Source organism: Hippopotamus amphibius, chromosome 9 (assembly GCF_030028045.1).
Source record: "Hippopotamus amphibius kiboko isolate mHipAmp2 chromosome 9, mHipAmp2.hap2, whole genome shotgun sequence".
NCBI lineage: Eukaryota > Metazoa > Chordata > Mammalia > Artiodactyla > Hippopotamidae > Hippopotamus > Hippopotamus amphibius.
In genome coordinates, this window is record NC_080194.1 from 37,412,163 (window position 1) to 37,430,984 (window position 18,822).

The 18,822-nt window shown below is 38.5% G+C and overlaps 1 protein-coding gene and 1 pseudogene across 1 annotated transcript in view; both read right to left on the reverse strand.

Annotated features, from left to right (window-relative positions):
- LOC130861142 (olfactory receptor 2AG1-like) overlaps positions 1 to 18,822 on the reverse strand; it is a 124,012-nt gene that overhangs the window by 101,886 nt on the left and 3,304 nt on the right. The window lies entirely within an intron of this gene.
- Positions 14,484 to 15,388, reverse strand: LOC130861144 (translin-associated protein X-like; annotated as a pseudogene).

Genomic DNA, 18,822 nt, shown 5'->3' on the forward strand with positions numbered 1-18,822 from the left:
TATCAGATTCTTTATTGTTCTTTTTGCATATGAAAATGGTGGAACATCCTTGAGATACTCACCCAAAACATAGGGGATCCATTGACCCATAGGAATATACTCAACAACTGGACTCTGTGGCACAGGAATAACCCCCTTGGCTTAGAGCCATTACTATTGTTGCTCTTTTGGTTGGAGCCATCAAGAAAATTTTTGTGGGATCCCCTCTAATTACTGTACCTCATGCAGTAGAAACTCTCCTGAATTCTCATTGAACTCAACATTTCTCAGTCAGCAGCCTCACCTCCTATGAAGTCCTTCTGTTCATTGCTCCTCACATAATGCTTTTATATTTCAATAACCTTAATCCTGCTACTCTTCTCCCCTATGTCACCAAAGAAGTCCCTTACAACTACTCAGTGCTGATGGATCATCTCCTGACTCCTCATGATGATCTATGGAAAATTCCTCTGAGTAACAATGACAATTTATGGTTCACCTTAAGGTTTCTATTTAAAAGGTGGCAATGGAAAATATTGTACTGGGGATGCTATTGTATACCTTTTGATGTTGTTGAAGAAGCATCTTTACCTGTGGCTCTTTCAGCCCAAAAGGCTAAATTATATGATTTTCCGTGGGCTTATACTTTAGCCAAGGACAAATCTGCCAATATTCATACTGATAGTAGACATACCTTTGGAGTGCTGTGAAAACAAACTGACTTAATAAGAAATAAGACTTAAAGTGGCCCCTATGTTCTGGAATTATTAGATGTAATGCTTTTAACCTGCTATTTTAGCCATTATTAAGATTCTGAGACATTCTAAACTTGACTCTCTGGAAGCTAAGGGAAATAATCTTGCTGATATTACCATGAGGAATGCTGCCCTTAAAGGGAAAAATAACAGGCAAACTTATGTCATAGTCCAAAGGGATATTTCTCCGAATGATATTTTAGAAAAAGTAGCTAGAGAAGCCCAACAATTGGCCTCAGAAAAGGAAAAACAATATTGGAAATTCAATAATTGTTGATTTGATAAGAAGAGAAAGTTCCACTTTGGATTAAACAACAACCCAGTGTAACTGAGCAGGACTCTGCCATATCCCCTGCCTCTTGTTTGTAGAAAAACTTTAGGCTTCTAGGCCTTGCCCCAGTTCCAGAGAGCAAATTTAATCAGAGAAGTGAGAAAATCCAGATAGAAAACAAAACAGTCAAGCATGACAAAATAATAATAGTTTAGTCATACAACGAAGTCAAGGACTTTAGTTCCTCCCAAAGTCTATATATAATATTCTGAGCCATATCCTTGAAGTGTTTTGCAGATACTGAAACATTCACCAGGAAGAAGTTAACTGCATGTGGACCACAAGCACACAGACCCCAGAACAGTTGATACCATAAGGTTGATGATGTTGACTCCCATTATATACCTCACCACCAACCAATCAGAAGAATGTCCACAAACTGATCAGGCACCCTGCAACCCTCTCACTCACCCCGTCTTTAAAAACCCTTCCATTAAATCCACTGGGAAGTTCTAGCCTTGAGCATTATGTGCCCATACTCCTTGTTTAGCCTTGCAATAAATGCTGTGCTTCTCTTCACCACAGCCGGGTATCAGCATACTGAGTTTACTGCGAATGGGCAAGCAAACTCAAGTTTGGCTCAGTATCACCAGTCCTTCTGGAGACTCTAAAATGCCCATTCCTCACCACTGCTGCACACAGTATTTGTCCACTGACAATATGATAGCATTCATGAATCAGTATTGGTGGGAAAACATTATCAAGGTTGCAAACGGTGCCTACCCACTTGTTCCACCTGTCCAACAGACAATGCAAGGAAGCCTGTTTGTACTGCTTCTAACAATTTAAGCTGCCTAATGGATCATTTGAGGTCTGAAATATATTTCATACCACTTCCACTGTCTATTAAGTATAAATATGTTTTAATCATGAGCTGCATGTTTTCACACTAGACTGAAGCCTCTCCTTGCAGAAAGGTTTTTCTGTGGCCAAAGTCTTTTTGGGAAAGATAATCCCTAGGAAACTCCTCTCAGACTTAATAATGATCAAAAGACTCATTTTACTGTCCAGATACTTCAACAACTATGCCAGTTTTACAACACATTCACTGTGCTTACCACACTCAATTCTCTGGTTTAGTCAAACATACTTAATCATTATTAAGATTCAATTTGCAGAATTTGTACAGACCTTCCAAATACCTTGGCCAATATCATTGCTGGTAGTCCTTCTACATCTTAGATCCACCCTTTTTGGAACTCATAAGCTCTCACCCTTTGAGATGGCCACAGGATGCTCAATGCACTTGGCTCCTGCTTCTTTTGACCCAAAACTGATAAAAGGAGAGACACTCTGATATTGCAAAGGCCTAATTGCTTCTATTAAAATAAACCATGTGTTGGTAAATCAACCATTACACAGTGCACTCTCAAGAGACAAAGACCTTAAGCATCACAGCTTGCAACCTGGAGATTTCATCTATTGGAAAGAATACCTCCAGAAGAGGTCTCCTCAACCTAGTTGGAGAGGCCTCTTTCAGGTACTGCTAACCAATCTTTATGCCACCAAACTACAAGGAATAGATAGACTCTTGGATTCACATGACATACATAAAAAAAGCACCGAATCCTGACAGGACGGCACATTGTCTGGTGACCTGAAGGTAAAGACTTCACAGAACTGAAGCAGATGACATTGGATGAAACGGTTTTCCCAAAATATCCAGATTAGGTTTGTTGGAAGTTTGTCACCAAAACTTTGATGATAACATAAAGCTTCAGATGATCTCCAATGTCTATGATCTTGTTTTTTCTTTTTTTTCAGATCTTCATTGGACTATAATTGCTTTACAATACCAGTATCCACTGTACAACAAAGTAAATCAGCTGTATTTATACATATATCCACATATCCCCTCCCTCGTGAGCCTCCCTCCCACCCTCCCTATCCCATCCCTCTAGGTCATCACTAATCATTGAGTTGATCTTCCTGTCTTATGCAGCAACTTCTCACTAGCCATCTATTTTACATTTGGTACCCTATATATGTCAATGTTACTCTCTCACTTTGTCCCAGCTTCCCCTTTCCACCCACCCCCCACCCCATGTCCTCAAGTCCATTCTCTACATCTGCATCAGTACCATTTTTTTAGATTTCATATATATGCACTAGCATATGGTATTTGTTTTTCTCTTTCTGACATCCTTCACTCTGTATGACAGACTCTAGGTCCATCCAGCTCACTACAAATAACTCAATTTTGTTCCTTTACATGGCTGAGTAATATTCCATTGTATATATGTGCCATGTCTTCCTTAACCATTCGTCTGTTGATGGACATTCAGGTTGCTTCCATGTCCTGGTTATTGTAAATAGTGCTGCAATGAATATTGTGGTACATGAGTCTTTTTGAATTATGGTTTTCTCAGGATACATACCGAGTAGTGGGATTGCTAGGTCAAATGGTAGTTCTATTTTAGTTTTTTAAAACTATTTTAGTTTTTTTAAAGAATCTTCATACTGTTCTCCATAGTGGCTGTATCAAGTTACATTCCCACCCACAGTGCAGAAGTGTTCCCTTTTCTCCACAGCCTCTCCAGCATTTATTGTTTCTAGATTTTTTAATGATGGCCATTCTGACTGGTGTGAGGTGATAACCTCACTGTAGTTTTGATTTGCATTTCTCTAATGTTGAGCATTTTTTGTGATGTTGAGCATCTTTTCATCTGCATGTCTTCCTTAGAGAAATGTCTCAATAAATGTTTAGTAATGTTGAGCATGATGATGATGAACATCTTTTCATCTGCATGTCTTCCTTAGAGAAATGTCTATTTAGGTATTCTGCCCATATTTGTTTGGGGTTTTGTTTTGTTTTGTTTTGTTTTTGATATTGAGCTGCATGAGCTGTTTGTATATTTTGGAGATTAATTCCTTGTTGGTTGTTTCATTTGCAAATATCTTCTCCCATTCTGAGGGGTTATTTTGTCTTATTTATGGTTTCCTTTGTTATGCAAAAACCTTTAAGTTTCATTAGGTACCATTTGTTTATTTTTGTTTTTATTTCCATCACTCTCAGAGGTGGGTCAAAAAGGATCTTGCTTTGATATATGTCATTGAGTGTTCTGCCTATGTTTTCCTCTAAGAGTTTTATAGTGTCTGGCCTTATATTTAGGTCTTTAATCCATGTTGAGTTTATTTTTGTGTATGTTGTTAGGGATTGTTTTAATTTCATTCTTTTTCATGTAGCTGTCCAGTTTTCCCAGCACCACTTATTGAAGAGGCTGTCTTTTCTCCATTGTATATTCTTGCCTCTTATGTCAGAGATAACATTACCATACATACATGAGTTTATCTCTGGGCTTTCTATCCTGTTCCATTGATCTATCTTTCTGTCTTTGTGCCAGTACCATACTGTCTTGATTACTGTAGCTTTGTAGTATAGATTGAAGTCAGGGAGCCAGATTCCTCTGGCTCAATTTTTCCTTCTCAAGATTGCTTTGGCTATTTGGGGTCTTTTGTTTTTCCATATAAGTTGTATAAATTTTATTCTCATTCTGTGAAAAATGCCATTGGTAATTTGATAGGGATTGCATTGAAAGTATAGATTGTTTTGGGAAGTATAGTCATTTTCAAAATGTTGGTTATTCCAATCCAAGAACATGGTATATCTCTCCACGTGTTTGTGTCATCTTTGATTCCTTTAAGCTGTATTTTATAATTTTCTGCATACAGGTATTTTGCTTCCTTAGGTAGGTTTATTCCGAGGTATTTTATTCTTTTTGTTACAATGGTAAATGGGAGTGTTTCCTTAATTTCTGTTTCTGATTTTTCATTGTTAATGTAGAGGAATGCAAGAGATTTCTGTGCATTAATTTTGTATCCTGCTACTTTACCAAATAATTTGATTAGCTCTAGTAGTTTTCTGGTAGCATCTCTAGGGTTTTCTATATCGGGTATCATGTCATCTGCAAATAGTGACAGTTTTATTTCTTCTTTTCCAATTTGGATTCATTTTCTTTCATTTTCTTCTCTGATTGCTGTGGCTAAAAATTCCAAAGCTATGTTGAATAATAGTGGTGAGAGTGGTCACCCTTGTCTTTTTCCTGATCTTAGAGGAAATGCTTTCAGTTTTTCACCATTGAGAATGATGTTTGCTATGGGTTTGTCATATGCGGCCTTTATTATGTTGATGTAGGTTCCCTCTATGCCCACTTTCTGGAGAGTTTTTTTTTTTTTTATCATAAATGGGTGTTGCATTTTGTCAAAAGCTTTTTCTGCATCTATTGAGATGATCATATGGTTTTTATCCTTCATTTTGTTAACATGATGTATCACATTGATTTGCATATATTGAAGAATCCTTGCATTCTGGGGATAAACCCCACTTGAGCATGGTTATGATCTTTTTAATGTGCTGTTAGATTCTGTTAGCTAGTATTTTGTTGAATATTTTTGCATCTATGTTCATCAGTGATATTGACCTATAATTTTCTTTTCTTGTGATATCTTTTCCTGGATTTGGTATCAGAGTGATGATGGCCTCATAGAATGAGTTTGGGCTTGTTCCTCCCTTTGCTATATTTTGGAAGAGTTTGAGAAGGATAGTTGTTAGTTCTGCTCTAAATGTTTGATAGAATTCACTTGTGAAGCCATCTGGCCCTGGTCTTTTGTTTGTTGGAAGATTTTTAATCACCATTTCAATTTCAGTGCTTGTAATTGGTCTGTTCATATTTACTATTTTTTCCTGGTTCAGTCTTGGAAAGTTGTACTTTTCTAAGAATTTGTGCATTTCTTCCAGGTTGTCCATTTTATTGGTATATAGTTACTTGTAGTAGTCTCTTATGATTCTTTGTATTTCTAAAGTGTCAGTTGTTACTTCTTTTTCATTTCTGACTCTGTTGATTTCTGTATTCTTTCTTTCCTGATGAGTCTGGCTAATGGTTTATCAATTTTATTTATCTCATCAAAGAACCAGTTTTTAGTTTTATTGATTTTTGCTGTTGTTTCCTCCATTTCTTTTTCATTTATTTCTGATCTGATCTTTATTATTTCTTCCCTTCTGCTAACTTTGGGTTTTTTGTCCTTCTCTCTCTAATTGCTTTAGATATAAGGTTAGGTTGTTTGAGATTTTTCTTGTTTCCTGAGGTAGGATTGCATTGCTATGAACTTCCCTCTTAGAACTGCTTTTGCTGCATCCCATAGGTTTTGGGTCTTCATGTTTTCATTGTCATTTGTTTCTATGTATTTTTTGATTTCCTCTTTTATTTCTTCAGTGATCTTTTGGTTATTTAGTAGTGTGTTGTTTAGCCTCCACGTTTGTATTGTTTAGTTTAGTTTTTGTTGTTGTTGTTGTTGTTTTTTCCTGTAATTGATATCTATCCTCATAGCATTGTGGTCAGAAAAGATGCATGATATTTCAATTTTCTCAAATTTATTGACTCTTGATTTGTGACCCAAGATGTGATCTATCCTGGAGAATGTTCCATGTGCACTTGAGAAGATAGTGCATTCTGTTCTTTTGGATCAATATCCTATACATATCGATTAAGTCAATCTGACCTAATGTGTTATTTAGAGCTTGTGTTTCCTTATTTAATTTCTGTTTGGATGATCTGCCCATTGGTGTAAATAGGGTGTTAAAGTCCCCTACCATTACTGTGTTACTGTTGATTTCCCCTTTTATGGCTGTTAGCATTTACCTTATTTATTGAAGTGCTCCTCTGTTGAGTGCATAAATCTTTACAATTGTTATATCTTCTTCTTGGATTGCGCCCTTGATCATTATGTAGTCTCCTTCCTTGACTCTTATAATAGTCTTTACTTTACACTCTATTTTGTCTGATATGAGTATTGGTACCCGAACTTTCTTTTGACTTCCAGTTGCATAGAATGTCTTTTTCCATCCCCTCACTTTCAGTCTGTGTGTGTCCCTAGTTCTGCAGTGTGTCTTATAGACAGCATACATAAGTGTCTTGTTTTTGTATCCATTCAGCCATTCTGTGTCTTTTGGTTGGAGAACTAATCCACTCACATTTAAGGTTATTATTGATAAATATGTTCCTTTTACCATTTTCTTAATTGTTTTGGGTTTGTTTTTGTAGGTCTTTTCCTTCTCTTGTGTTTCCTGTCTAGAGAAGTTCCTTTAGCATTGATTGTAAAGCTGGACTAGTAGTGCTGAATCCTCTTAATTTTACTTGTCTTTAAATCTTTGGATTTCTCCATGAAATCTGAATGAGATCCTTGCTGGGTAGAGTAATCTTGGTTGTAGGTTTTTCCCTTTTATCACTTTAAATATATCCTGCTGCTCCCTCTTTGCCTGCAGAGTTTCTGCTGAAAGTCAGCTGTTAACCTTATGGGGATTCACTTGTATGTTATTTGTTACTTTTCCCTTGCTGCTTTTAGTATTTTTTCTTCATATTTGATTTTTGATAGTTTGATTAATATGTCTTGGCATGTTTCTCCTTGGGTTTATTCTATGTGGGACTCTGCACTTCCTGGATTTGTGTGACTATTTCTTCTGCTGTGCTAGGGAAGTTTTTGACTGTAATCTCTTCAAATATTTTCCGAGACCCTTTCTTTTTCTCTTCCTCTTCAGGGACCCCTATAATTTGAATGCTGTGGCATTTAATGTTGTCCCAGAGTTCTCTGAGACTCTCCTCAATTATTTTCATTCTTTTCTCTTTATTCTGCTCCATGGCAGTTATTTCCACCATTCTATCTTCCAGGTCACTTATCCGTTCTGTCTCAGTTATTCTGCTATTGATTCCTTCTAGAGTATTTTTAATTTCTGTTATTGTGTTGTTTATCACTGTTTGTTTGCTTTTTAGTTCTTCTAGCTCTTTGTTAAAACTTTCTTGTGTTTTCTCCATCTGTGCCTCCATACTATTTCTGAGATCTTGGATCATCTTTACCATCATTACTGTGATATCTTTTTTGGGTAGACTGCCAATCTCTCCTTCACTTATTTTGCCTTGTGGGTTTTTACCTTGCTCCTTCATCTGCTACATCTTTCTCTGACTTCTCATTTTGCTTAACTTCCTGCCTTTGGGGTCTCCTTCTCTCCGGCTGCAGGGTCATAGTTCCTCTTAATTCTGTTGTCTATCCCCAGTGGGGAGGTTGGTCCAGTGGCTTGTGTACGTTTCCTGATTGGGGGGGGGGGGGACTGTTGCCTGTGTTCTTGTGGGTGGATCTGGATCTTGTCCTTCTGATGTTCAGGACCATGTCCAGTGGTGTGTTTTGGGATTTCTGTGAGCTTAGTATGACTGTAGGCAGTCTTTCTGATAAGGGGTGAAGTTGTGTTTCTGTCTTGCTAGTTGTTTGGCATGCGTCTTCCAGGACTGGGGCATGCTGGCTGTTGGGTGGAGCAGGATCCTAGTGCTGAGATGGAGACCTGTGGGAGAGCCCTTGCTGATTAATATTACATGGGGTCTGGAGCTCTCTGGTGGTCCAACATCCTGGACTCTGCTCTCCCACATCAGAGGTTGAGGTCCAACCCCTGGCTGGGGCACCAAGACCCTCAATCTGCACAGCATGGAGGAAAAGGAAGAAGAAAAAAAGAAAGAAAGAAGAGAAAATGAACAGAAAAAACCCCAAGACAAGTGGTGAAAGCAAAATTAAACAGGCAAAATCACACAAAGAGATGTACACACATGCACTAACAAAAAGAGAAGAAAGGAGACAAAAAAGAGAAAATATATACATAAAGAGAAAACAAAGAAGAGAGCAACCAAACCAATAAAGAAACCCACAAATGAAAATATACACTAAAAACTAAACCAACAAATACATAGAACCAGGAACAAGTCAAAAGCAGAAAGCAAACCAGGAAGTACTCCAATACTTCTAGTAAGTCTCTGCACCTGCTGTGGGCACTGTGGTGTGAGCTCAGACTCTCATCTGGCCTTACTCCTGCATGTACTTTCCCCCAAAGTGTACAGTTGCCTCCAAAGTCCACAACTTCAATTGTAGGGACACTCATCTCTTCAGGTAATCCACAGATGCAGGGTCTATCAAGCCGATTGTGAGTATTCAATCTGCTTTTCCTGTGTCTGTTTCCCTTTCTCTTCTTTGGTCCCACAGTCCCCAGGGTTCAGTTAGGTTTTGGTCCCGTCTCTGCGTGTAGGCCACTCTCAGGTGTCAGTTCCCTGCCCAGGCAAGAGGGGGCAAAAACACTGGCTAATTATGGCTTACTTTCTCATTCAGGCTTGGGAGGAGTGACGGATATGGTAGTCCAATAAAAATGTGCTTGGAGTGCCTGCAGCAGCAGGTGTAGGCATGAGCCTGAGGTGCGCCCTGCATTCTCCTGGGGAAGTTGGTCCCAGAATGTGACCCTTGGCAGTGGCAGGCAGCTCTGGTTGCTGGGAGTGTGGACAGTGACCTGCCTTGCACACAGGATGCTTGGTGTCCACAGCAGCAGGCTCTGTGTTTCAATATAACAGCTGTGGCTTGGGGTGGTGCTCAAGTAGGTGTTGCCCACCATCTGTGAGCATGTGAAGCAGGAAGCTCCTGTGGTGCATGACCTCTTGAGCACCCCAAATCAAAGGTTTCCTGCCTCCCTGTCAGGCCCACACTTTTCTGCAGACTCCCTCCCAGCTAGCTGTGGCACACTAGTACCCTAAGCTGTCCTCATGCAGCCAATCACAGTCCTCTCCCTGGGGACTGACCTCCAAAGCCCAAGCCTCAGCACTCAGCACCCACCCACCCCAGCAGGCAAGCAGACTCTGAAGCTGCCCCCTTCTCCACCAGTGAGGGGGCTTTGTAGTGTGTGGAAACATTCCCCCTTCACAGCTCCCTCCCAGAGGGACACGTTTCCCCTGGATTTCTTTGTCTCTTTTTTTCCCTTTTTACTTTTGCTCTGTTATGTGAGGAATTTTCTCACCTTTTTGGAAGTCTGAGGTCCCCTGCCAGGGTTTAGTAGATATTCTGTAAGAGCTGTTCCATATGTAGAAGTATTCTTGATGTATTTGTGGGAAGGAAGATGGTTTCCACGTCCTACTTCTCCACCATCTTCCTGTCTCCTGTCTATGATCTTTTTCTTCTTTAAGAAGTTTTATTGAGATACAATAAACTGCATATATCTAAAGTGTAAAATTTGATATTTTTTCCTATTAGTAATGTATAAATGGCCACCCCAATCTCCCAATTATTTCCCCCCCACCCCCTCCCTCCCTGTTTTCCCACTTGGTGTCTGTCTGTTTGTTCTCTACATCTGTGTCTCTATTTCTGCCTTGCAAACCAGTTGATTTGTACCATTTTTCTATATTCCACATACATGTGTTAATATACAATATTTGTTTTTCACTTTCTGAATTACTTCATTCTGTATGACAGTCTCTAGGTCCATCCATGTCTCTATAAATGTCCCAATTTCATTCCTTTTTACAGCTGAGTAATATTCCATTGTATGTATGTACCACATCTTCCTTTTCCATTCATCTGTTGATGGACATTTAGGTTGCTTCCTTGTCCTGGCTATTGTAAATAGTGCTGCTGCAATGAACATTGGAGTGCACGTGTCTTTTTGAATTATGGTATTCTATGGGTATATGCCCAATAGTGGGATTTCTCAGTCATATGGTAACTCTATTTTTAGCTTTTCAAGGAACCTCCATACTGTTCTCCATAGTGGCTGTATCAATTTACATTCCCACCAACAGTGCAAGAGGGTTCCCTTTTCTCCACACCCTCACCAGCATTCACTGTTTGTAGAGTTTCTGATGATGCCCATTCTAACCAGTGTGAGGTGATATCTCGTAGTTTTCATTTGCATTTCTCTAATAATTAGTGATGCTGAGCAGCTTTTCATGTGCCTCTTGGCCATCCATATGTCTTCTTTGGAGAAATGCCTTTTTAGGTCTTCTGCCCATTTTTGGATTGGGTTGTTTGGTTTGTTTGTTTTTTTATTGAGCTGCATGAACTTTTTATATATTTTTGAGATTAATCCTTTGTCTGTTGATTCGTTTGCAAATATTTTCTCCCATTCTGGGGGTATTTCTTCTTATTTATGGTTTCCTTTGCTGTGCAAAATCTTTTAAGTTGTGTTAGGTGCCACTTATTTATTTTTGTTTTTATTTCCATTACTCTAGGGGGTGGGTCAGAAAAGATCTTGCTGTGATTTATGTCAAAGAGTGTTCTTCCTATGTTTTCCTCTAGGGGTTTTATAGTGTCTGGCCTTATATTTAGGCCTTTAAACCATTTTGAGTTTATTTTTGTGTATGGTATTAGGGAGTGTTCTAATTACATTCTTTTACATGTAGTTGTCCAGTTTTCCAAGCACCACTTATTGAAGAGGTTCTCTTTTCTCTATTGTATATCCTTCCCTCCTCTGTCATAGAGTAGCTGACCATAGTTTACCTCTGGGTTTCTATCCTGTTCCATTGATCTATGTGTCAGTTTTTGTACCAGTACCATACTGTCTTGATTACTGTAGCTTTGTAGTATACTCTGAAGTCAGGGAGTCTGAGTACTCCAGCTTCCCCTTTTCCCTCAAGTTTGCTTTTGCTACTCAGGGTCTTTTGGGTTTCCATATAAATTTTGTGATTTTTTGTTCTAGTTGTGTAAAAAAATGCCATCAGTAATTTGATAGGGATTGCATTGAATCTGTAGATTGCTTTGGGTAGTATAGTCCTTTTCACAATGTTGATTCATCCAATCCAAGAACATGGTATATCTCTCCATCTGTTTATGTCATCTTTGATTTCTTTCATTACTGTCTTATAGTTTTCTGAGTACAGCTCTTTTACCTCCTTAGATAGGTTTATTCCTAGGTATTTTATTCTTTTTGTTGCAATGGTGAATGGGATTGTTTCCTTAATTTATCCTTCTGATCAGTCATTGTTAGTGTATAGAAATGCAAGAGATTTTTGTGTGTTAATTTTGTATCCTGCAACTTTACCAAATTCATTGATTAGCGCGAGTAGTTTTCTGGTGGCATCTTTAGGGTTTTCTATGTATAGTATCATGTCATCTGTGAACAGTGACAGTTTTACCTCTTCTTTTCCAATTTGGATTCCTTTTATTTCTTTTTCTTCTCTGATTGCTGTGGCAAGGACTTCCAAAACTATGTTGAACAGTAGTGGAGAGAGTGGACACCCTTGTCTTGTTCCTGATCTTAGAGGGAATACTTTAAGTTTTTCACCTTTGAGAACTATGTTTGCTGTGGGTTTGTCTTATATGACCTTTATTTTTTTGAGTTAAGTTCCCTCTATGATCACCTTCTGGAGAATAGTTATCATAAATGGGTGTTGAATTTTGTCAGAAGCTTTTTCTGCATCTATTGAGATGATCATATGGTTTTTATCCTTCAGTTTGTTAATATGGTGTATTACATTGATTGATTTGCATATATTGAAGAATCCTTGCATTCCAGGGAGAAACCCCACTTGATCATGGTGTATGATCCTTTTAATGTGTTGTTGGATTCTGTTGGCTAGTATTTTGTTTAGGATTTTTGCATCTATATTCATCAGTGATATTGGTCTATAATTTTCTTTTTCTGTAGTATCTTTGTCTGGTTTTGGTATCAGGGTGATGGTGGCCTCATTGAATTTGAGTTTTGGAGTGTTCCTTCTTCTGAAATTTTTTGGAAGAGTTTGAGAAGGATGGCTGTTAGCTCTTCTTTAAAGGTTTGATAAAATTCACCTGTGAAGCCATCTGGTCCTGGATTTTGTTTTTTAGAAGATTTTTAATCACAGTTTCAATTTCATTACTTGTGATTGTTCTGTTCATATTTTCTATTTCTTCCTGATTCAGTCTTGGAAGGTTTTACCTTTCTAAGAATCTGTCCATTTCTTCCAGGTTATCCATTTTATTGGCATATAGTTGCTTGTAGTAGTCTCTCATGGTGCTTTTTATTTCTGCAGTTTCCACTGTAACTTCTCCTGTTTCTTTTCTAATTTTATTGAATTGAGTCCTCTCCCTCTTTTTCTTGATGAGTCTTGCTAGAGGTTTATCGATTTTATTTATCTTCTCAAAGGACCAGCTTTTAGTTTTATTGATTTTTGTTATTGTTTTCTTTGTTTCTATTTCATTGATTTCTGCTTTGATCTTTATGATTTCTCTCCTTCTACTAACTTTGGGTTTTGTTTGCTCTTCTTTCCCTAGTTTTTTTAGGTGTAAGATTAGATTGTTTATTTGGAACTTTTCTTGTTTCTTAAGGTAGGATTATATTGCTGTAAACATTCCTCTTAGAACTGCTTTTGTGTCATCCCATAGGTTTTCTTTCTTTCTTTTTTTTTAGGCATGTATATATTTTATTTTCCTTTAGGTATCATTTTTGGAAAATTACACTTTCAAAGAATAAGCTCTTGCAAACAGAGCTGCTAATCTTTCCAAAAATAAAATCCAGTATCTAGATTCTCAAAACTCACAAAACCAAATGGAAATGTCTAGTTGTCAGCCAACAGTGCCATGCTCAAGTCAGTTTCACACCACATGGAATAATCTATAATTTCAGTGGGCAAATTCCAATTCTAAATATTACTAGTGAGACTACTCTATTACTAGTGATACTACTTGTTATTTCCAACTCCGTTGACAATTGTCTTATTGCTGAATTGTACATGATAAATCTTCTTTGGCAACTTTTTATACTATCAACACAACTGGACAACTATAAAGATTTGGATTAACTTAATATTTCAGAATTCAAAACTTCATTATAATTATTTAGATGTAATTTCTTATAGGTGTTAGAATAGGAAAGCCTCCAAACATGCCTAATGAAACATAATGACAACAATAAAAATTGTTAAATAATCACTAGCTTTTCAGTTGTATGTGCAAGTATATAATTCTACTCAAACATCAGTGAAAATATTACAATGTCAGTGCCAATTCTCTATCAGAGCTTCTGTGATAAAGGACAAAGATTATGTGTGGAAACTAACAGCTGGGTACCTGTCAATTATTTCTGGAAGGCTGTTGCATATGGATTCGAAATGACCTAAAGTTAGCCAGAATATAATATGAATTCTCGCTACAGTACCTCAAAAAATTAAAGTATATTGATAACTTCATAATTTTTAATTCTTGTTCTATGGAATAAGCCTATTTTGGAGGTTTGGCACAATATTACCAAGAAATTTAAACAGGAAGCTCAAGTCCAGATGTATAACTAAGAAATCTTTTCTATATATAAAAGAAATCACCAACTTAAACTATAAATGTCTTCCACTAAATATTACCACTCCAAAATTCACACAAAGTCAATGCAAACAGGTATGGCAGAAAGTGCACTCTGAAGCATGTTCACATTTACAAAGATAAATGATGAAGTTTAGCCAGTGAAAATTCAAATAGGCATATATGCAAACATTTGTATGCAAATTTTCACGAGTAAGATATAAGAAATGATTCTTTTTTGGTAATTTTATGTACCGCCTGTATACAACTTAAAACAAGTACAACTGAAAACATTTCTAAAGCCACAATAAAGTCAAATGATATACTAAATAACAGTCTTACAAAGTGGTCTTTCTTAGGAGTTCTTAAGAGAAAAACAACTGAGTAATGTTATTCTAAGAAATGCCCTCTTCTTGATCAATCATTTCTGTCTTAACTGAAAAGACATCTGCCAGCATATGTTTTGGAATTTCTGAACCTCTGACTTTCAAGGCATAACAAACATTCTCCACTTTGGCCAGACTTTGTTTCAAGGTATACAGCTTCTTAGAAACCTCATATGGTCCAGTATTGCCAATGAATGAAAACCCATCATAAACCTGATGTAAAAACTGGCTCACTTCAAAGGGGGTGTCAATGTCCCCACACTGTTAATACACATTCGCATCAACTCTCCAGTTAAATCAGCCACTCCCAGAAGGTAATCAACAGGCATGATTTTCAGTCTCCAAGTGCCATACTGCTTATCCTGTGCATCAGAGGAGGGAGTCATATTTTCTTTCCCATTGTCTTCTGTTGAAAAAATCAATTGTTTATTAATTTCATCCATACTGATAAGTGATCATGTTTTGATGAAGTGTTGAAAAGAGACAGCCTCCACATATTCCTGCAGTCCTGTAGTAATGGCTCTGTGGAACTGATGTATGTCTTCTCCTGAGAGCTCTTGGGCTACCTGTAATATCTTTTGTCTGACACCATCCAATTTAATTTCTGATTCAGTCAATATTTCTTCCAAATCAGGAGCACTTGTAATCCGATGGAGGAGAAAAATTGTCCTTTTACTTTCAACAGTTATATCCCAACTAAGTTTCACAAGTCTCTCATATTTGTCATGTCTTGCATCAAGTTCCTGTTGAAATGATTTGAAGGCCAACATCACAGGTGAAGAGGAATTAATATCCTTCCCTTTTCTCCTCTAGTTATGTGGGAAATTGTCATACTTCCTTTTCCTGAACCCTCCTGATCCTTCTTTGCTGCTCATGTCGTCACGGCCTACAGCGAGAAGAGAGGAGACTAAATGCCTTGGGGCGAGCAAGGTGTGTACGGCAGCAGCCGAACAGCCTGAAGCGGTACCCTGCCCAGCCGGCCCTAGGTTTTCGATCATTGTGTTTTCATTGTCATTTGTCTCTAGGTATTTTTTGATTTCTTCTTTGATTTCTTCAGTGATCCCTTGGTTATTTAGTAGCATATTGTTTAGCCTCCACGTGTTTGTATTTTTGACAGTTTTTTCCTTTACTTGATTTCTAATCTCATAGTGTTGTCATCAGAAAAGATGGTTGATACGATTTCAATTTTCTTAAATCTATCAAGGCTTGCTTTGTGACCCAAAATGTGACCTATCCTGGAGAATGCTCCATGTGCACTGAGAAGAACGTGTAATCGGCTGTTTTGGGGTGTAATGTCGTATAGATATCTATTAAATCCAGCTGATTTATTGTGTCATTTAAAGCTCATGTTTCCTTTTTAATTTTCTGTCTGGATGATCTGTCCATTGGTGTATGTGGGGTGTCAAAGTCCCTTACTATTATTGTGTTACTATTGATTTCCTTTTTCATAGTTGTTAGCATTTTCCTTATGTATTGAGGTGCTCCTATATTGGGTGAATGTATATTTATAATTGCTATCTCCTCTTATTGGATTGATCCCTCAATCTTTATGTAGTATCCTTTCTTGTCTCTTGCAATATTTTTTTATTTTAAAGTCTACTTTATCTGATATGAGTATCACCACTCCAGCTTACTTTTGATTTCTATTTGCATGGAATATCTTTTTCCAACCCCTCACTTTCAGTCTGTATGTGTCCCTAGGTCTGAAGTGGGTCTCTTGTAGACAGCATATATATGGGTCTTGCTTTTGGATCCATTCAGCCAGTCTGTGTCTTTTGGTTGGTGCATTTAGTCCATTTACATTCAAGGTAATGATCGATATATATGTTCCTATAATCATTTTCTTAATTGTTTTGTTTTTGTTTTTGTAGGTCCTTTTCTTCTCTTATGTTTCCTGCTTAGAGAAATTCCTTTAGCATTTGTTGTAGGGCTGGTTTGGTAGTGCTGAATTCTCTTAGCTGTTGCTTGTCCGTAAAACTTTTGATTTCTCTGTCAAATCTGAATGAGATCCTTGCTGGCTAGAGTATTCACTTTAAATATATGATGTGTGCACAAAGCTGAGAAATCAGCTGTTAACCTTATGGGAGTTCCATTGTATGTCATTTGTCATTTTTCCCTTGTTGCTTTTAATAATTTTTCTCTGTCTTTAATTTTTGTCAATTTGACTACTATGTGTCTTGGCATGTTTCTCCTTGGGTTTATCCTGCCTGGGACTCTCTGTGCTTCCTGGACTTGGGTAGCTATTTCCTTTCCCATGTTAGGGAAGTTTTTGACTATAATCTCTTCCAATATTTTCTCCAGTCCTTTCTCTCTCTCTTCTCCTTCTGGGATCCTTATAATGTGAATGTTGGTGCATTTGACATTATCCCAGAGGTCTCTTAGTCTGTCTTCAGTTCTTTTCATTCTTTTTTCTTTATTCTTTTTCACATCAGTGATTATCACCATTCTGTCTTCCAGGTCACTTATTCACCCTTCTGTCTCAGTTAATCTGCTATTGGTTCCTTCTAGTGTAGTTTTCATTTCAGTTATTTTGTTGCTTATCTCTTTTTGTTTGTTCTTTAATTCTTCTAGGTCTTTGTTAAACTTTTCTTGCATTTTTTTCTGTCTTTGCATCCAGCCTTTTTTCAAAGTCCTGGATCATCTTCACCATCATTATTCTGAATTCTTTTTTTGTGGAAAGGTGCCTATCTCCACTTCATTTAATTGTTTTTTCTGGGGTTTTATCTTGTCCCTTCATCTGGTACAAAGTCCTCTGCCTTTTCATTTTCTCTATCTTTCTGTGGCTGTGGTTTTCAGTTCCACAGAACAAAATACCACTGATACTGCTGTCTGCCCTCTTGTGGATGAAGCTATCTATGGGGCTCATGCATGCTTCTTGATGGAGGGGACTGATGGTGGGTAGGGCTGGGTGGGCAAAGATCAGTAAAACTTTAATCTGATTTGGTGCATGGAGGTCAGTAAAATTTTAATCCACTTATCTGCCAATGGGTGGGGATATGTTCCCACCATGTTGGTTGTTTGGCCTGAGGCTACCCAGCACCGGAGATTACAGGCTCTTTGGAGCTAATGGCAGATGGACTCTAGAATCTCAACTCCCAGGAGGGCTCATGCCAATGAGCACTTACCAGAACCCCTGCTGCCAGTGTCCCAGTTCCTGCAGTGAGCCACAGCTGCCCCCCACCTCTGTGGGCAACCCTCCAACACCAGTAGGTAGGTCTGATTCAGTCTCCCATGGGGTCACTTCTCCTTCCCCCTGGGCCCTGGTGTGCACGCTACCTTTTGTGTGCCCTCCAAGAGTGGAATCTCTGTTTCCCCCAGTCCTGTGGTGGTCCTGCAATCAAATCCCACTGGCTTCAAATTCTGATTCTCTGGAGATTCCTCCTCCCGTTGCCAGACTCCCAGATTGGGAAGCCTGACGTGGGGCTCAGAACCCTCACTTTAGCAGGTGGACTTCTGTGGTATAACTGTTCTCCAGTTTGTGAGTCATCCACCCAGTGGTTATGAGATTTGATTTTATCGCGATTGTACCCCTCCTTCTGTCTCATTGCAGCTTCTCCTTTGTCTTTGGTTGTGGGGTCTTTTTTGGTGAGTTCCAGTGTCTTTCTATCAATGATTGTTCAGCTGTTAGCTGTGATTCCAGTGCTCTTGCAAGAGGGAGTGAGCACACATCATTCTACTCCACCATTTTCAACTGTCTCCTGGTCTTATTGTGTTTTGAAGGATCTCTTTGAGTTTCTGTGGGTCAGGAATCCAGGAGTGGCTGAGTTGGGTATTTCTGGCTCAATGTGTCTTAAGACTGCAGACCAGATGCTGGCCAGGGCTCCAGTCACCTGAAAACTGACTGGGCTGAAGAATCTGCATCCAGGCTCATTCATGTGGCTGAGGGACTGGAAGCCATCTGGGCCTCTCCATAGGGCTGCTCACGACAAGGCCACTTTTTTTTCCTTTGTGCTTAGTCCAGTTTCACTTGCTCATAGGATGCTCTGTGCAGAGGTCTTGCATCTGGTGCTTCAGACCAGAGTTTCTAGTGCAAAAGGGCTGCCTGACACCTCAGCTCCAGCTGTGATCCCCTGTCTATGATCTTGATAACATGTGGGCTTCAGATAAAAAGTGCCTGAGAGTTCTCCCTCCTACCCCTCATTACTCAAATATGACTCCAATAGGTTTCCAGTCTGTGCTCTTTCCCTCCAATGTGAGACACTACACTCACAATACACTTACAGGAAGAGGGGTCCTTTCTGGCACTGATGGACAAAAATGCCACTGAAATGAGAAAACCTGCCTCTTGATCAGCAATGCTTTCAGAGAA